The 17,165-nt window shown below is 38.1% G+C and overlaps 1 protein-coding gene across 3 annotated transcripts in view; it reads right to left on the bottom strand.

Annotated features, from left to right (window-relative positions):
• Positions 1-17,165, bottom strand: part of exp (expansion) — a 556,924-nt gene that overhangs the window by 484,970 nt on the left and 54,789 nt on the right. The window lies entirely within an intron of this gene.

Genomic DNA, 17,165 nt, shown 5'->3' with positions numbered 1-17,165 from the left:
ACAACTCTGTCCATTCTACAATCAACATGAAACCCTCTGAAGTAACTTCATCTGATGAGCAAAAATTGATCAGGACTGTTTATTATCCTAGATACCAGCCAACAACAAGAAGGGCCAAATACAGGGTGGGCGACCAAGTAAGAATCAGCAAATATAAGCACTTATTCAAAAGAGGCTTTACGAGAAACTGGAGCACTGAATTATTTACAGTGGTTCAAGTTAAACCCGGGACCCTTAACACATATATAATAAAAGATCATCGAGGAGAAATTCTCAAAGGTAGGTTCTATGAACAAGAGCTCAGCAAAACTAAACAGCCTGACACATATCTCATAGAAAAAATCATCCGCAGAAAAGGCAACAAGTTATTTGTCAAATGGCTAGGTCATCCGGAAAACAGCTGGATCGATGCAGACAAAGTGATAATATGAGCACCTGGGATGTTATATAAAGGCTGCCAGAACCTGAACAACAGAATAAGATAAATGGAGTGCTGCTGCCTGATAATATTAGGTGTCTTATTGTTGGGCCATCTGCTTGTGGTAAAACTACACTAATGGTTGATAATTTTTTATTGGCACCCAACTGGTTAGACTGGAAAAACAGGCACTTGTATGTCTTTTCTAAGAGCTTGGAACAATTAAAATATCAGCAGTTGATGAAGCTATATGATGGATTGGATATTGCCACTTTTGAACCAGATGTTAAGCCATTAGATGAATGTCTCGATAATTCTGTTGTTGTGTTTGATGACATTATACTGGATAATCAAAACAAGGTTAGAAATTTCTTTACACAGGGCCGGCACAAAAACATTGATTGCTTCTACCTGGCACAGACTTTTTCTAAAATTCCGAAGCAACTGATCCGAGACAACAGCAATTTTATATGTGTGTTTCATCAAGATCATACCAACCTCAAACACATACATGATGAATATGTAGGTGGGGACTTGAGCTACAATGATTTTTCCAAGTTTTGCAGCAAGTGCTGGAACCAGGACAGTTATGGGTTTGTCACAATTGATATGACAAGAACACCCAATACTGGCAAATACAGAAATAAAATCAACGATTTTCTAGACGTTGAGACATAAATAAACAACCATGAAACGACCAGTCATTGATGATCTTAAGTTAAGAGATTATCTTGTAAAAAGATTTAAGGGATGGAAATCAGAGAACCGTGGAATTTATGAAAAACACAAACAAACAGAACAGCCTGTCATTGATGCTATTAATAATTTAGGTAAGAATATCAAAACTGTTACAGAGCAGAATCAAGATTTGATCACGGAGCTTGTGCCTGTAGCTGCAAGAAACATATTAGATTATCCATTCACCCCACTTTCCAGTATTCATACACCTAGTCCTGTTGCTCCTCGAAGAATTGAAGCTACTCAGGATCCTATTGAATTGGGTCTTCTTGCTCAAAAATATTTAACCACACCTAAAGACAACAAAGATGAGGTCTTTGGCTTATATGCCGACACAGAGCTTGATGGCAGCATCATACATAGAATCGGTAATTTCAGAGTAACTTTTATGGGAGATGATATCATTGTTTATTCAGAATCTCGTCTCGGAGAAAAAGGTGGTTTTGTTAAGTACACCGGCACACCTGGATTGTGGGAACTGATGACTAGGAAGAGGCCTGGCAGCTATACAGATCAAGATTATGAGGATTACAAAGAAATATTAATAAAATCAGATGCTCTATACCAGAACAATGATCCCACGCAAAAAAGAGTCAAGTCTAGCAGTGGGGCAAAATACAATAATTTAATCAAGCCCATATGGTCTCAGATCAAGACAGGCAGTGGAATCAAACAATACAATACTCTGCCTAAAGAATTTGTGTGGGTTGATGATGTCAGGAAACTTGTGGATAGGTTATTGGTGATAGCCGGGGAGGAAAATGCAGGGAACCACAATTTTTACAATGAAAAGGTTGGAATTATGGACATGATAAGCACCAAATTGTCTAATTTTATAGTGAATGACACTAAGGGGATTGGATATCTCATAAAAATTATTAATACTCTACCCCCCAAATTTTGGAATGTTTCTGAGGGTCGGGGGCTTGTTAATGACATTATAAACAAGCTGCCATTTGAACTACACATTCCAGGCTATCAGTATTGTGGTCCCGGCACAAAATTGGACCATAGATTAAACAGAGGTGACCCTGGTGTTAATCCCCTAGATGCTGCTTGCAGAGACCATGACATAGCATACAACACACATACCGACCTTGACAAGAGACATGTTGCAGACAAGAAATTAGAAGAGGCTGCATTTGGTAGATTTGTAAGCAAAGATGCTTCTTTAAGTGAAAAAATAGCAGCATTGGGAACCACCATAGCTATGAGCACCAAACAAAAACTGGGGTGGGGGTTGTGAATATGTATATAATAAACCTACAATGAAGGCAAAGGGTGTTATGTATCAAATACCTTATGCAGGTCTCAAATCTCTTAAAACTATTGACAGTCTTTTGACCAAAAAGCAGCGCAAGAAAAAAAATTCTTGTCTTGCAAAGGGACATGGTATGAAATTGTTGCTTAGTACACCCCAATTAAAAAAATTACAGCAATCCAGGAAAAAATCACATGTGGGGGGATTCATATTTACCATCCCTGCTATCTTAGCTGCTCTCGGGGCTGTGGGGAGCTTGGCCGGGGGATCAGCTGCCATAGCAAAAACAGTAATAGATGCCAAGAAGAATAAGGCAGAATTAGATGAGCAGAGGCGCCATAACCTGGCAATGGAGAAAAAAGGCAAAGGTGTTAAGAGAGCCATGAATAAGTTTAAAAAAAACAAGAGCCGCTTACAAACCAAGATATTGAAGCTTTAATCAAGCCACTGGGCATCAAACATTTTAGGGGTGTGTACATGTCTGATTCTTTACCAGAACAACCACTCAACAAAGAGTGTGGCATTGTTAATTTGGATGAGTACAAAAATCAGGGCACACACTGGATCTGTTATCTTAAATATTTAAACGATGATGCATTTGTGTTTGATTCATTTGGAGGTGTTCCTCCTGAAAATTTAATAAAATATCTAAAATCAGCTAATCTTTATTACAATAATGCCCGTGTTCAAAACTTCAAAGATGTTAATTGCGGACATTTGTGTTTATCCGTTCTCAGATACATGTCTCAAATAAATAAACCATCAATTGAAAATTTTCAAAAGGCCCTGTGGTATTTGAAACATCATGGGGGTATTCCATCTCACCAGCCAAAATTCAATATTGAAACTCAAATTACATGATGATATAGTGTATCCCAAAACAATAGCTCTCAGAGCATTTTACGGCATGTACCTAATCCCTAATATTACACACCACAACAATACAATTGCAGTAGGGGATCAAAAAATTGTCATCACTCCAGGGCAATATAATCTATCCACTCTAAATGCACAATTACCCAGAGGTGTAGTATTAAGTCAAAATTCTGTCACTCACAGAGTAGAGATTGTATCTGCTACAGAAACAGTGCATCTGGGTACTATAGGAGAGCTGTTGGGCTTTGAGAACAACACAAAACTCGAACCGGCCATCAAACACACTGCTATGAATATACCTAAATTCTTAGCCATAGAGACTCTGAATATTCACTGTAATGTGGCTGAGGGTATGATCACCAAATCAAACGGCATAGGCACTCACAAACAAACCGGCATCATTGCAACATTCAAACCTAATTCCGAATTCATGGAGCCAATCATCTACAATCCATCCCCAACATTATATTTTCCTGTGTGCCATAATAGAATAGATTACATTGAATTGATGGTCACTAATGAAAAAGAAGAATTAGTTGATTTTGCTGGAGCCACAACAACTGCTATCATAGAGATTAACATTTAAATAAAAATACATACAATGGAAAATATTGAGAGTTATGAGCTACAATCATTCCCCCCAAACAGGAGGACATTTGCAAATTTAAATCAACCCAACACAGAAATTGAGGTTGATCTTGATGTAGGGGATGGCTTTATACACCCTCACAGAGCAGATCTATACATCAAATTTGATGTTGTAAAGCTCGATGGTACAGATTATCCGGCAAATTCAAATATAAGATTGGTGGACAATTTTGTGCCGCATCTTTTCTCAGAAATTGAGATCAGAAAGCATGGTGTTGTTATAAACAGAATAGATTATCCCGGCATTACCTCCACGGCTTTGGCCACACTAAAATTATCCAAAACCGAGGCTTCTTACTACAAAATAGGGGGATTTGAAGCTGGTGATAAGATATTATCTAAAAACCACACAGTGCTGTTCCCTATGCGCCTGTTGCCAGGATTCTTCTCGGATTACAAAGAAATTATGTGGAAGGGCGGGTTAAGAATTACATTTAGAAGAGCTGCAAATGATAACAATGCTTTGATGAGGTACAGTGCAATAAACCCCACAGGGGAAGCTTTGCCTAATACCCTACCTGATGAGGGCAAGTGCATTATTCAGACTATGGAGCTAAGAATCCCAGTTGTTGAATATGAGGCCAGTTACGCTCTTAAATACAAAGCAGATATAATAAAAAATCCACAGATTCCTCTGCAATTTTACACATATCAATGCGTACAGAAGCCTGCCGCTGGTACTTATTATGAGTTTGATGCTACAAATTCATTCTCCAGTATTCAATATGACATGCCTGATTTTGTAGTGGTATTGTTTCAGACTGGAAGACACAATAATCAGGAAAAAAATTCAAGTAGATTTGATAACTGCAACATCAAGAACATATATCTTAAAAATGGCAGAAATGAGGTATTCCCCAGAGAAAATTACAATTTAGACATGTCCAAGGATGATTTTCTCAAATTATATGAGGCATTTTCGGCTTTCAAAAGAGTCACTACTGGCAGTACTGATATGTACTACACTCCAGATGAATTCAAAACACGGAGACCCATGTTTGTAATCAACACTTCAAAAAGAAAACAAGTTGTGGTGAATGACAGAACAAACATTAAAATTATCTGTGAATTCCATGAGGCTTTACCTGAAGACACCATTTGTAGTGTCATTCTCATAGGTGAAAAATCTTATGTTTATGATGTAAGAAATGAGAGAGTCACGGAGCAGTTCTAGAAGATATTTGTTCTATTATCCTGTTGTACAACACACAAACCTCAACTGTATTATCAGCTAGCAGTGAATATCTTATGTGTGGGCAGTTGTATATATTTCAATCTTATATGAGGACTCGAACCCGGAGCCCCTTGTTTACAAGACAACAATATTAACATTTTGCCATCAGGAGAGGCTTTACATTTTATCAGGACTCAAACCCGAGCCTTTTGCTTACAAAGCAACAATATTAACATTTTGCCATCAGGAGAGGCTTCACATTTTATCAGGACTCAAACCCAGAGGCCTCCTGATTGCAAGACAATAAAAACCATGGGGCTATGCACCACACTCCACTGGGCCTCAGAACCCAGTAACTATAAGCTTTATATTAATATACATGGCAGAATCAATCTGAGCTACACTAAAATTCAATTCCTGGGATTTTGACAGAAAAACACACTATAAGCAATAAGATCATATGGGAACTTGGCATAATTTTAAGTATAAGCAAATCTGTCTGAGAGGCTTTCACCCTTTCTACACTAGAATTCAAAATTCTTAAAATTAAGAGCATGTCACACTGGAAGAATTGGGGTATAGGCCCCTCTTGGCATTGTTTTAAGTATAGGTAAATCTATCTGTTGAGCCCTCGCCTTTTCTACACTAGAAATTCAGAATTTCTTAAAAATCAGAGCATATCACACCTGAAAAATTAGGGTATAGGCCTCTCTTGGCTTTGTTTTAAGTGTAAGCAAATCTGATTGTTCAATCAAATAGCCTCGCCTTTTCTACACTTAAAAATTGCGCTGTCCGTAGCATAAACCCCACTACTGTAGGGAGCGGAAGTTGATGACCTAAAAAGAATAGGTATATGACCTATAGAATGTCCTAAAAAATGGTAAAAATATGACGTAAAAAATGACCATTAAATTTGTTAGTTTCGGGTTAAAAATTTAAATGAAAAGGAAATTAAACAAAATGCATTCTCCTTATCTGATCTTAAATTTGAGTTTGCCCCAGACGGACACCTAGTGTTTTCCCCCGACACAACAAAGACTGTCACCAGTTCAGCATTTCTTTAGCACGTAAATTGCAATCCTGCGAGATATATATATATTCCACCTTGGTGAATGGACTCAAGAATATTACCAAAACGAAAGAATTGACAAAATATGACAAAACAATACACCGAATATTGCGAAAAATGACGGGAAAAATGCCGAAAATCGGGGTAAATGACCTAAAACCTGAAAATTGGCAAATAAAATGCACTTTAAAATTACCTTTTTTTGGTTCTAGACGAAGTGTAATATTGTGTATATTTAATTGGCATCGTGTCCAAGGTGTCAGAAAAAAGATGACATTTCATCAACTTCCCCTCCCTACTTATATGTATTTTTTCTTTGTATTTTTTTTTATTTCACTGTAATTTTTATGAACTTACTGGAAATCAAGGATTGTATTGGGATCATACGGCTTTGAAAGACCTTTTTTTTTCTTTTTTCAATATTTCAATATTAAAATTTTTTGTAAACATGGTCAAGTGGAATTTTCGGCTGGGAATTTGGTTCTATCAAGTTTTTGAACATGGACTAGAGCCAACAGACACCTTTTTGATGTGACCTGTTTCCTCATATGTGCGAATACACTTCCCAACTCTCTCGTCGATTTTAATGTCACGCTTCTTCCTTTTCTGACCTTCTAGATTAAGTTCCATCCGCACGTACTTGATGTTGGTGTATTCTGCTTGGCTCTTGAGGCAGGCCAGAACATCATGAATTTTTGGATGCGGTCTTCCAAGCCATCTATTTATTTTGTTGGTCCATCCTTATACAGCATTATTAGTTCTGTGGCGCCTTTGGTTAGGTTATGTCCTGATCGTCGTAATTGTCCTACCATGAATTCGTAAAATGACCTTCACCGTCAAAATCATCACAATTGTCCTAGTTTCGGCAGGAACACCCTAAGTGCGTCCTTGACGCAAAGCCCTTCCCAAGAACGAAAACGCAGCCGTCAACGCCTGAACACCGCACCGTAACAAATCAGAAGATGTAACATGGATAATGACGTCACGGCGCCTACAAGAGAGCGGATTGGAACCGAGGACCGGAACTTCGACCTCAATGTCGGAAGAATTCCTTCTTGCTTTCTTCCGCCATATCACTGTGCTTATTGTTCTCCCCCTCTGGGATAATTTACCAGAGAATCCTCTACTCGCGGTTCTCAAATATCAAAAGGCTTCACAGTCCACATACAGCTGCATGGTCTACTTCTCTTCTGGGTGATTCTAAGAGGAGGAAGGGGGGGGGGGGTAGTGGTCATTGTAGCCTGAAGGATAGTATGCCGCAAACAATATACTTACTTCGAGTGTAACCAACCGTACGCTCGATGGTAAGAGAACTTGAAGAAAGTTAGGTATGTTTGAATTTCCAAGGACGCGTTCACAGGGGGGGGGGGGGTGGAATCCCTGAGGAATTTTTGGATCAGTTCCGGTTTTCGTGGTGCTTGAATCGGTATGGTGTCTGACCGTCATGCGGGAGACCTGGATTCGATTCCCAGGTTGTAGTTTTAAGTGGGAATTGTTTTAACAGTGTCCCTGCACGGAGCGACTCTGGGGTTCACTTAGGCTCTAACAAATGGGTACTTGAGGGGGAGGGCTGCCGGAGCGTGGTGCTGAACTGGTCGACATTGTGAATGTGTAGGGTTCACATCGCACCATATTTCCTCAAGTCATGTTGGAACACGCACACACACTCACCCACACACATATCTACGTATATATCGAAGATATTTCTGGAGGGTTCGAACCCTCAAATGATCCCTCTCGACAGGCTCTTGCTATGGCCAAAAGTGTAGTGATATTTAGAGCCAACTGTCCAAGTTAAGTGCATTTGCAAGTAATCGCAATTCGGCTCCAATGCTTTTGAATGACTGACTGAATTAGGTTATTTTGTGTCGCTTTTCTTCCATTAATATTGGGCCTCTCCCATGGCGCAATGGTAGAGCCTTTGCCTTGTAATCAAGGGGTCCCGGGTTCGATACCTGGTGGAGGCACAAGTGGTTCGGATCCCACTTTAAACTGTAGGTCCAGTCCCGATTAGCCTTACTGTGCATAAAGTGGACTTAAAACAGCAACTCAACTCAACTCAACTCTTCCATTAATAAACTATTATTAAATCAGAAATATTATAGCGCAAATGAATACTTAGTGTAAATTATTCAAATTTTGCAATTAATTATGTTTTTGTCTTTTATTGAAAACGTGAACTGTACTGTACCCTTCAAATACCAACGTGTACGGTGTAGATGTTGTAATAAATTCAGATTTCAAATCGAAGTTCGCATTGCGTACCAGTCCACAAGACTGCTACTCCGATAACACTACTTGCGATTCCTCGAGTTTTGTCAGATTTCAGGTTTGTATTGTAGAGGCACATTTATAGGTATGCCAATAGATTCACTTATACTGAAAACTGTACAATACAAGGTTTTTGATGTCATTCTCAAAGACAAACTCTAGTGTTTATCAAACTTTTGTATACAACTCACATTTTACACGTAATCTCTGATAACTTGAGCTCGATACCTTTGTAGATACATTGCTTGAACAGAAAAATGTCAACGAATTATATAACTGACATGATAATACATAAGTTGTATGTTACATATTTCCACATGTTTGCCAGGATATTACATATTTTACATAGTTGCTAATTTACTTTAAATATAACAATAATTTAGCTTTTCCTATCTTAATCCTTTTTCCTATATTTTCGATCTCTGAAACATGAAGAAAATGTGTATCTCATGTGATGTCATATTTGCTAATCAAGGAGATACATAATGCTTGCTGGAGTTTCTCCCTTTCTGGTTAGATATCTTCGTTTCGCTTTAAGGTTCAGGCAAAGCACCTAGAAACTTGACATCGGTGGACAAGAAAGCTCCTTTCCTGTACGTAGCGAGTTACACAATATGTTCTCTTGTACAAAAAGTACAAAAGTAGCTATGTATTTTCATTCGGTTGTTCTTTGTGTAGACACTTTTTTTTTTACTATTTGTTTAGAAAATTATGAAGAGCTCTCTTACATATTTACATATTCTACAATAATTATCGATGTGAAAAGATGCTCTTTTGAGTTTATAAATGTTATACAAATTTTAATTTGAGCAACTTATGTTGAATGTATTCAAGTAATATAAATATCTAGCAGAATCTTGAAATTGCTTGGATATTCGGTTATTATCAATATTTCATATTCTTTAATATTACATATCCTTTTGACAATACATATTTAAGTACATATTTTATCAATAATTTTTACATATCTATGTACATATTTTATACTTTGATATTACATTAAAATCCGGGGTCTACTGATAACCAGTGCAACATTAAAAGAAAACATACGAAAAAAAAACAACTTCCGGACGAGAAGATATGAATCTTGAGAAATGAATCGCACGTGATGTATGAAATGCTTTGCTTGTATCCATTAATGCACTGTTGCGCATCAAGGAAAAATCTGATAATAAATGTTTCCTTGTTAGCTGACGTAAGAATGTTACGTGTTCTATCCTTTCCTGTGTTAACAATAAGATTTCCCAAATTCCTTGCAACAAAGAAGCGTGTTATTTCTTCCTGTGAGGAATTAGCCCCGAAGTGCATTTGCCATAGAATAAATAAGATTGTGATAAGCAAGATATGGGCCTGTATAAGCCACGCGGGAGATTTAATGATTTCATTTATTTTACTTTGATTTTCTGCCACTTTACGGGAATATGAGGGTGAATAGCGATTCAATGAGATGGATGAAGGGACAATAACAAGATGGCGCTGGTGTAGTGGCAATGACAACGTTTTCGCTTTGTAATCAAGGGATCCCGGGTTCGATTCCCCTGGAGGCACATTGCACAGTGGTCCGGATCCCTCTTTAAATTATAGGTCAGTGATGTGCGTCTACGCGTAAACAACGATAGTCTACATTCTGCACGTATTTTATACACGTAGATTACGTAATCTATGTAAACAACATGGCGAAAGGTGATAACTTAGCAAAGGGCGCCGTGGAATTAAAAGAAAATTATACTTCGTATCAGTTGCTGATGTGTGAGGAGAACTTTTCATACTCTTTCCTCCAAATTCGAACAATTTCTCACCTAGGAAGAAACCTAACATAGGAAATATTCTAGTGTTTTATGGGGAAAAGACCACTCTTGTCTCACGACTGCCATCTGTTGTTTTTTGCATACTATTTATCTTCTTCCATAGTTGATTATATAAGAGAAGAGAAATTTGTTGTAAATAGGATTCTTTTCATTTCGTTAGGAACCAATATAGTTGAAAATGTCACTTTCCTTTCATGAAAGCCTTGAAAATTAATTTTAATGCACTTTAGATTGTCTACGTAGTCTATGTAAACTACAACCTAATCTACACGTAGATTACGTGTAGACAACGCATGTAGACGTAAACTTATAGTCTACGGCACATCACTGCTGTAGGTCCAGTCCTGATTAGATTAGCCAATTTGAGCATAAAGTTTACTTAAATTCAATAACAAACGTGGACGACATGACGTTAGACCCACAGAGAATTATACTGTTACTGAATCCAGATGCCACAGCCTCGCTAGTACTGTCCAGGCTATCGCACGGGAGACCCGGGTTCGATTCGCAGAGAGAATAGCAACTCTACCTGCAATATGCATGCATGGAGTGGTTCTAAGGTTTACCCAGTCTCATAAATGGGTACCTGGAGGCAACCCTTAGTGATGAAGGCGTTCGAAGCATGTTACTAATCACAGGCCTCCACAAAAGGCCGAGATGGTGAATGTGTGGAACCCTATCTCGACATCCCTCAATATGACTTCACTGTATGTTGCAATTTATCTTTTTTAGTGGGCACGCCCCTGCTCATTTATACTACAGTAAACCCTCGTCAACACAAACTCGCTTAAGACGAACACTCGGTTAACATGAACAAAATGTTGGTCCCGGCAGGGATGTATTATATTTTATAGAAAGTTTTATCGGTTAACGCGAATTTCGGTTACCACGAATTACGAACTGTTTTTTAGTCCGTTGCGTCATTAGATCTCATTTAACATGAACTTTCAAAGTTTTTCATATTTTTTTCTGTTGTTCCTCTGCTAGGTATGTAAGAAATCGCTCAATAATCTCTATCATCTTGTCAACAATCAACTTATACAGTATTGTAGCCAATAGATCCAGATCAATAATGTGTTCAAATGTGTTTTTCTATTCTTTAAAACATAGCCATTACGAGTAACATCAAGATTAAAACTTTGGTGCAATTGCTCGACAATCGCGACCATCGCGTCAACAATGAGCTTATACGTATTTTACCAACAAATTCAGTTGTGTGTTCAGATGTGTTTTTCTATTCTTTAAAACATATAGTACGAGTAACATCAAGTTGCAAGCAGTAAGGTGGGAGTCATGGCCAAGAGGAAGCAGACAGGCATAGATCTGCAAACAAGACTGAAAACCCTATAGGAAGTAGAACGTGGTGCATTGAACAAAACGACAATTGCTGGGCAGTATGGAATTGCCAAATCTACATTATCTACAATACTTAAATACATAATACGTATTGTAAATGGTTAATGTGTAGAAAGAACTGTATTGCAACAAAAAAATTGAGTCCCCGGTTAGCACGAATTTTTTTAACACGAACTCTTGATTTTTCGGTCCCTTGGGATTAGTTTTAACGAGGGTTTACTGTATTATGTGCGCGCGCGCACACACACACACACACACACACACACACACACACACACACACGGGGATATATGTCTCTGTTGAGTGTAGTGATGAAAATTTATGAAGAACATTCTCCCAACTGCTTCTTAGTCTTTGCCAAAAGAGAGCTGGAGACACCCAATTGTCAACTTCACTTCTACGTAGTACACTCTAGACTCCATTTAGCAAACTAGCGAAGCTGTGGTGCCTGGACCTAACTACCAGGTTAATTCTCAGGGGAGCTCGTGTTATAACGTCACCGTATCTTTTCATATTGTCACTTCATCGATTTAATCTTATCACCTTTCATCCTCATCTTCGCGATTAGCCAAAGGTAGCAAAAAATGTAAAATGAAACAAATCAATCAATTTTTGCCAAATCACCCCTTCACATAACAATTTCAACTTCAGGTGCTGGTTAAATAAATAAATATTGCAAAGACACCAAATTATGTCGTAGCAAAAGATTAATTATTTCTTTGTTTAATTTATATACATGTTCGTTTTACCCAATGTTCGTATGACCCAATGTTATTCGTTCATTATAACACGGGCCTGTATGGTCATAGAAAATATCTGATGTTATCACACATTAAGGTATGGTAATTTTCTGTGCGAGGTTGGCAACTCCGCAAAAATAAGCAGGTTGGTAACGATGGGAAAAGATAGAGATTTTCTTCCCTCTTCCTTTTTTGGTTTGGTTATCCGGTTCCTGCCCTTCCCCCGCATCCATATATACATTCAATGTACATAAATTGTATGTAGTCCGAATCTATGGTTCATTCCGCGTATAACGGTACTTCATTCCTCTGTCTAGGGCAATTAGCCTCCAATCTACATTCATCCAAATGAAACTCTGCATTTTGCTTAAAATTGGCCCGGAGGGCTTACATGGCAAAATGGACTTGGTAATGAAAAGGTTAATGTAAGTCTAAGTTTGTGTTATGTCAAGTGTTTTTGTGAGTAATCTTGTGACTATTTCCTGTTTCTAATCTGTTGAAAATAGCAAAGCTGAAATTTAATTGAAAGATTTGCCTCTGCAAGACTTGTGTAAAGTAAGTATATCAGTGGAAGTGTCTTTTAAACGTGTTGAGTCACGTGTGTTGTTAACTAGTTTCTAGTTAAAGCAATTACTGTTAATAAAGCGTTAATTATGCGATATTAAGACTGTTACTTAAACCCACAAAGCCCTGGGTGTAAAAGAGTTCCATACTCCTAGCTGGGGACGTAGCAATATGTAATCTCTTTGTTTTGCAGAAACGGCTTCAAATATTTCCGGAGAAATTCGCAAGCGTTTACTCATTGCTGTTTCCACTTCACTGAGCAACCGGAAACTCGCTGATTTCTATCACAAGGCTCGAGAACGTGAGGTGTTTCATTGTTCCTATCAATGGCGTGGGTGGTTCATGACAAACTTGGCATTGGCAAATTCTCAGTGTGATGACTGAATGCAAAAAATTACGAGTGAAAATTGCACGACGTTTATTCGTAATTTCCGTTTAAGTAATTAAGGCTGCTTTCAGACCGAAGCGACAAGCGTCACTTGGAAACTCTCCTTCACAAACAAATGCAAGTTTTCGTAGCGACGTGACAGGAAAAGCGTAAGTGTCTCTCGGACTGAACCACTTACTCAATATTGTGCATCGTGTCGCTTCCGTCTGGCGATCGCGCATGCGCAGTGAATGGGTTTTTACAAGACTGGAGATGACCGCGTCGCTTGGGCCTGCAAGCTCGCTATCATACTAAATGCTGGTGATAACTAATCCCCGGATTATTATGTAATATCAAAGTACAAAATACATAAATATGTAAGGATAATTGATAACATATGTACCTATATATGTATTATCGAAAGGATATGTAGCTAAATATGTAGTATCATTGGATATGTAATATTAATAATAATGAAGTATCCAAGCAATTTAAGGAATTCTGCTAGAATATTTTTTTAACATATTCAACATAATCTTAAGGACATAAGTTGTTCAAATTAAAATTTGTATCAAATTTATAAACTCAAAAAACAGCAAACGTGCACATATTTAAGAAACCAATGTTGTAAACTATTACTTTTCACATCGCAAGTTATTGTAGAATATGTAAATATGTAAGAGAGCTCTTCGTAACTTTCGAAACAAATTGTAAAAAAAAAGCGTCTACAGAAAAGACAATGGAATGAAAATACATAGCTACTTTTGTACTTTTTGTACAAGGGAACATATTGTGTAATTCGCTACGTACAGGAAGGTAGCTTTCTTGTCCACCGATGCCAAGTTTCGTGCTTTGCCTAAACCTAAGGGCGAAACGAAGATATCTAACCAAAAAAAGGGGAGGGGGAGAGAGACTAGCATTTTGCGATAAATAACAGTTCCAGTATTTGGAGGAGGGGGTTTGGCAGTCAATTGTAGGTGACCGTCATCACTTTGCATCTCACTGATTAGCAAATATGACATCACATGCGATACAACTTTTCTTCCTCACGTTTCAGAGATCGAAAATATATAGGAAAAAGGATCAGAATAGGAAATAATTACCGAAATATGATGTTTTATGTAAAGTAAGTTAGCAAATATGTAAAATATGTAATATTTTGGCAAATATGTAAAAATAAGTAACATGAAACTTATGCAAAATGATGCCAGTTATATAATTCGTTGATATTCTCGTGTTCAAAGTATGTATCTAGAAAGGAATAGAATATGTAATTACATACAAATCCGAGATCTAGTGATAACCAACCAACTCTATCAAAATGAAAGTGTCTATTAGTTTCAGCATCGAATACAGGGATGCAAAGAAATACGACACAAACTGCAAACAATGAATAAATTCACCAATTTCGCAGTTGCTAAGACTTAAAGGGAAGAAGGGGCTTGGGGGCTGCAGCGTGTGGCGCAGCACTAAGCGGGGGATACACGGGTACATTTTATCCCACCCCTTTTTTTTTTTTTTTTTTGGAAGGAGGCACATTTCCGCCCTAAACGCATGGATCCAAGTTGTATTAGAGAAAGTATATCTTGCCCAATGAGAAATTCTTGTGCTGCGGGTTCTCATTTAGTAAAACAAGTGAATATAATTAAGCCTTTGTTTCCAAATTTAGTGTTTTTAGTGCATGAACATGCTGATGGGCAATTTATTTGGTAATACTTATGCGTCCTACTGTACGGTAACCCGAATTCGATACTAAGTAGAGACCTTACGTTGAGAGAAATTATTATTATTATTATTGATATTAATATTGTTAAGAGGCCTAGCTGAACTTCTAACAGCCGCGGCAGCTCAGTCGTATGTCGACCTCCGTTCCTGGTTCGAGTCCCGGGTAAGGCATGGGTATTTTTGTTTGTCCAAATGAGATAAACTGAGAAATGAAAAATTGTGAAATACCGCTTAGGGGTATTCCATTAGAAAGAAAAAGTCGTTAGGGCGTCCGACAACCATGCGAGACACCCGGGTTCGATCCCCGGCGGGGAAAACCAGGACTTTTTCAACCTGTTTAAGTGTCCCCAAAGTCCACCCAGCTTCGTATAAGGTGGGTACCTAGAGGAAACTCTGGGGTGTAAAGGCAGCCAGGGGCGTGGTGCTGATCACATCACCACCACCTTCGGCCGAGATCAAGAAAGTGTGGGGTTAGGGCCTCACACCCCCCATACGCCTTCTTGGCGTGGTGCAAAGCACAGAGCGTCGTCGCCTTGTAATCAAGGGGTCCCGCGTTCGATTCCCGGTGGAGGCACATACTGGTTCGGATCCCACTTTAAACTGTAGGTCGAGTCCAGATTAACCTTCTTGTGGACTTAAAACACCAAATCAATCAATCAGCAAAGCACAGGGGAGCACTTTACTTTGTTTAATAGCTGAACTTGTGGAAAGCTACAACATGAACTTATGATGAGGTATAAGATTATAGGCCGCGGTGGCTCAGTCGGTATCGCGTCTGACTACCATGCTAAAGGTCCCGGGTTCGATCCCCGATGGAAGCGGCCCCTTCGCCCATTCAGCGTCGAATAACATGGATACCTGGGGGAAACCCTGGGGGGTAAAGGCGGTCAGGGGCGTGATGCTGATCACATCACCCCCACTCACGACCGGATCAAGAAAGTGTGGGGCGTTACCCCACACCCCCTATACGCCTTCATGGCGTGGTGCTATGCACAGGGGAGCACTTTACCTTTACCTTTTTTATAAGATTATAGGATCCACTGTATTATCTTATTATTATGTATTCAATTTTATAATTTTGTGTGAACTAATTTGACATAGTGATGCACCTGGATGTCAAATCGTGCTCATCACTTAAGTAAATATTACATGTTATATTATATTATTATGCATCAAATTCTATGTTGTTCGTGAAAAAGCTCTTACATTTTTGCAGCAGGCAGTCTTTAAAGTTATTCTTTTAATAGTAAACATTACAGGCATTATATACACGGGAGATTTCTGAAAAGAGTCAATGTAATTCGAATAGTGAAATTGTAGGGATATTTTATATAAAAAAATATTGCTTCTGTGGCTTACAGGACATACATTACAGCAACTATTATTATTGTTATTTGAAGTAGGGTTACATTTAGGCTTTCAGTCTATTTTACACTGATACACCACCCTGCATTTTGAAAAAAAATCGGATGATTTCAAATCAATAGGTGCTGAAAGTATTTTGAATGCTGGTCACGGAAATGACGTCCATTCCCCCCCCCCCTCCCCATCACGTCAGGATTTTTCACAATTTCACAATCAAAATTCTCAATTCTATTACGCCTATTACAGAATGCAATAAAATAAATTAAACAAAGGAAATTTCGGTTGTTTACAAACCAATAGGCGACTCTGGAAGTATTTTGAATGCTTATCATGCACATGATCTCCATTTTCCTCCATCACATCAGGATTTTTCTCCACGTCATTAAGTTCAATCAACCCACTTCATATTACATTATAACATTGAGTTTTGGACATTTTGTGAAGGAAATTTTTATGAGGGATATCGAAAATGGAACTTACGAAATCGAAGTTTACAATTTTCATGTAAATGTGTCTTGTGAAGATAGAAGGTGCGTTATATGCTACTACTCTATTTGTATTTATAGTTCAAAATTGGAGGATATGTATTCTAGAAAACAAATATTTTACCATAATCTAAACAGAGCCATCTATTGATAAATGATGAAACTACACATTTCATTGTGAAATTAAGGCAGTTAATATGTTGCTCCCTTCTGAAAAAAAAAAAAAAAACTAGAGGCGATGGGTAAAAATGGATTTAATTTTTGGAATCTGAATTTTGAAATTATTCAGACATAACAGTC

Source organism: Lepisma saccharinum, chromosome 23 (genome assembly GCF_977018435.1).
Source record: "Lepisma saccharinum chromosome 23, izLepSacc3.1, whole genome shotgun sequence".
In the NCBI taxonomy this organism is placed as follows: domain Eukaryota; kingdom Metazoa; phylum Arthropoda; class Insecta; order Zygentoma; family Lepismatidae; genus Lepisma; species Lepisma saccharinum.
This window is presented reverse-complemented; position numbering and strand designations above follow the sequence as displayed.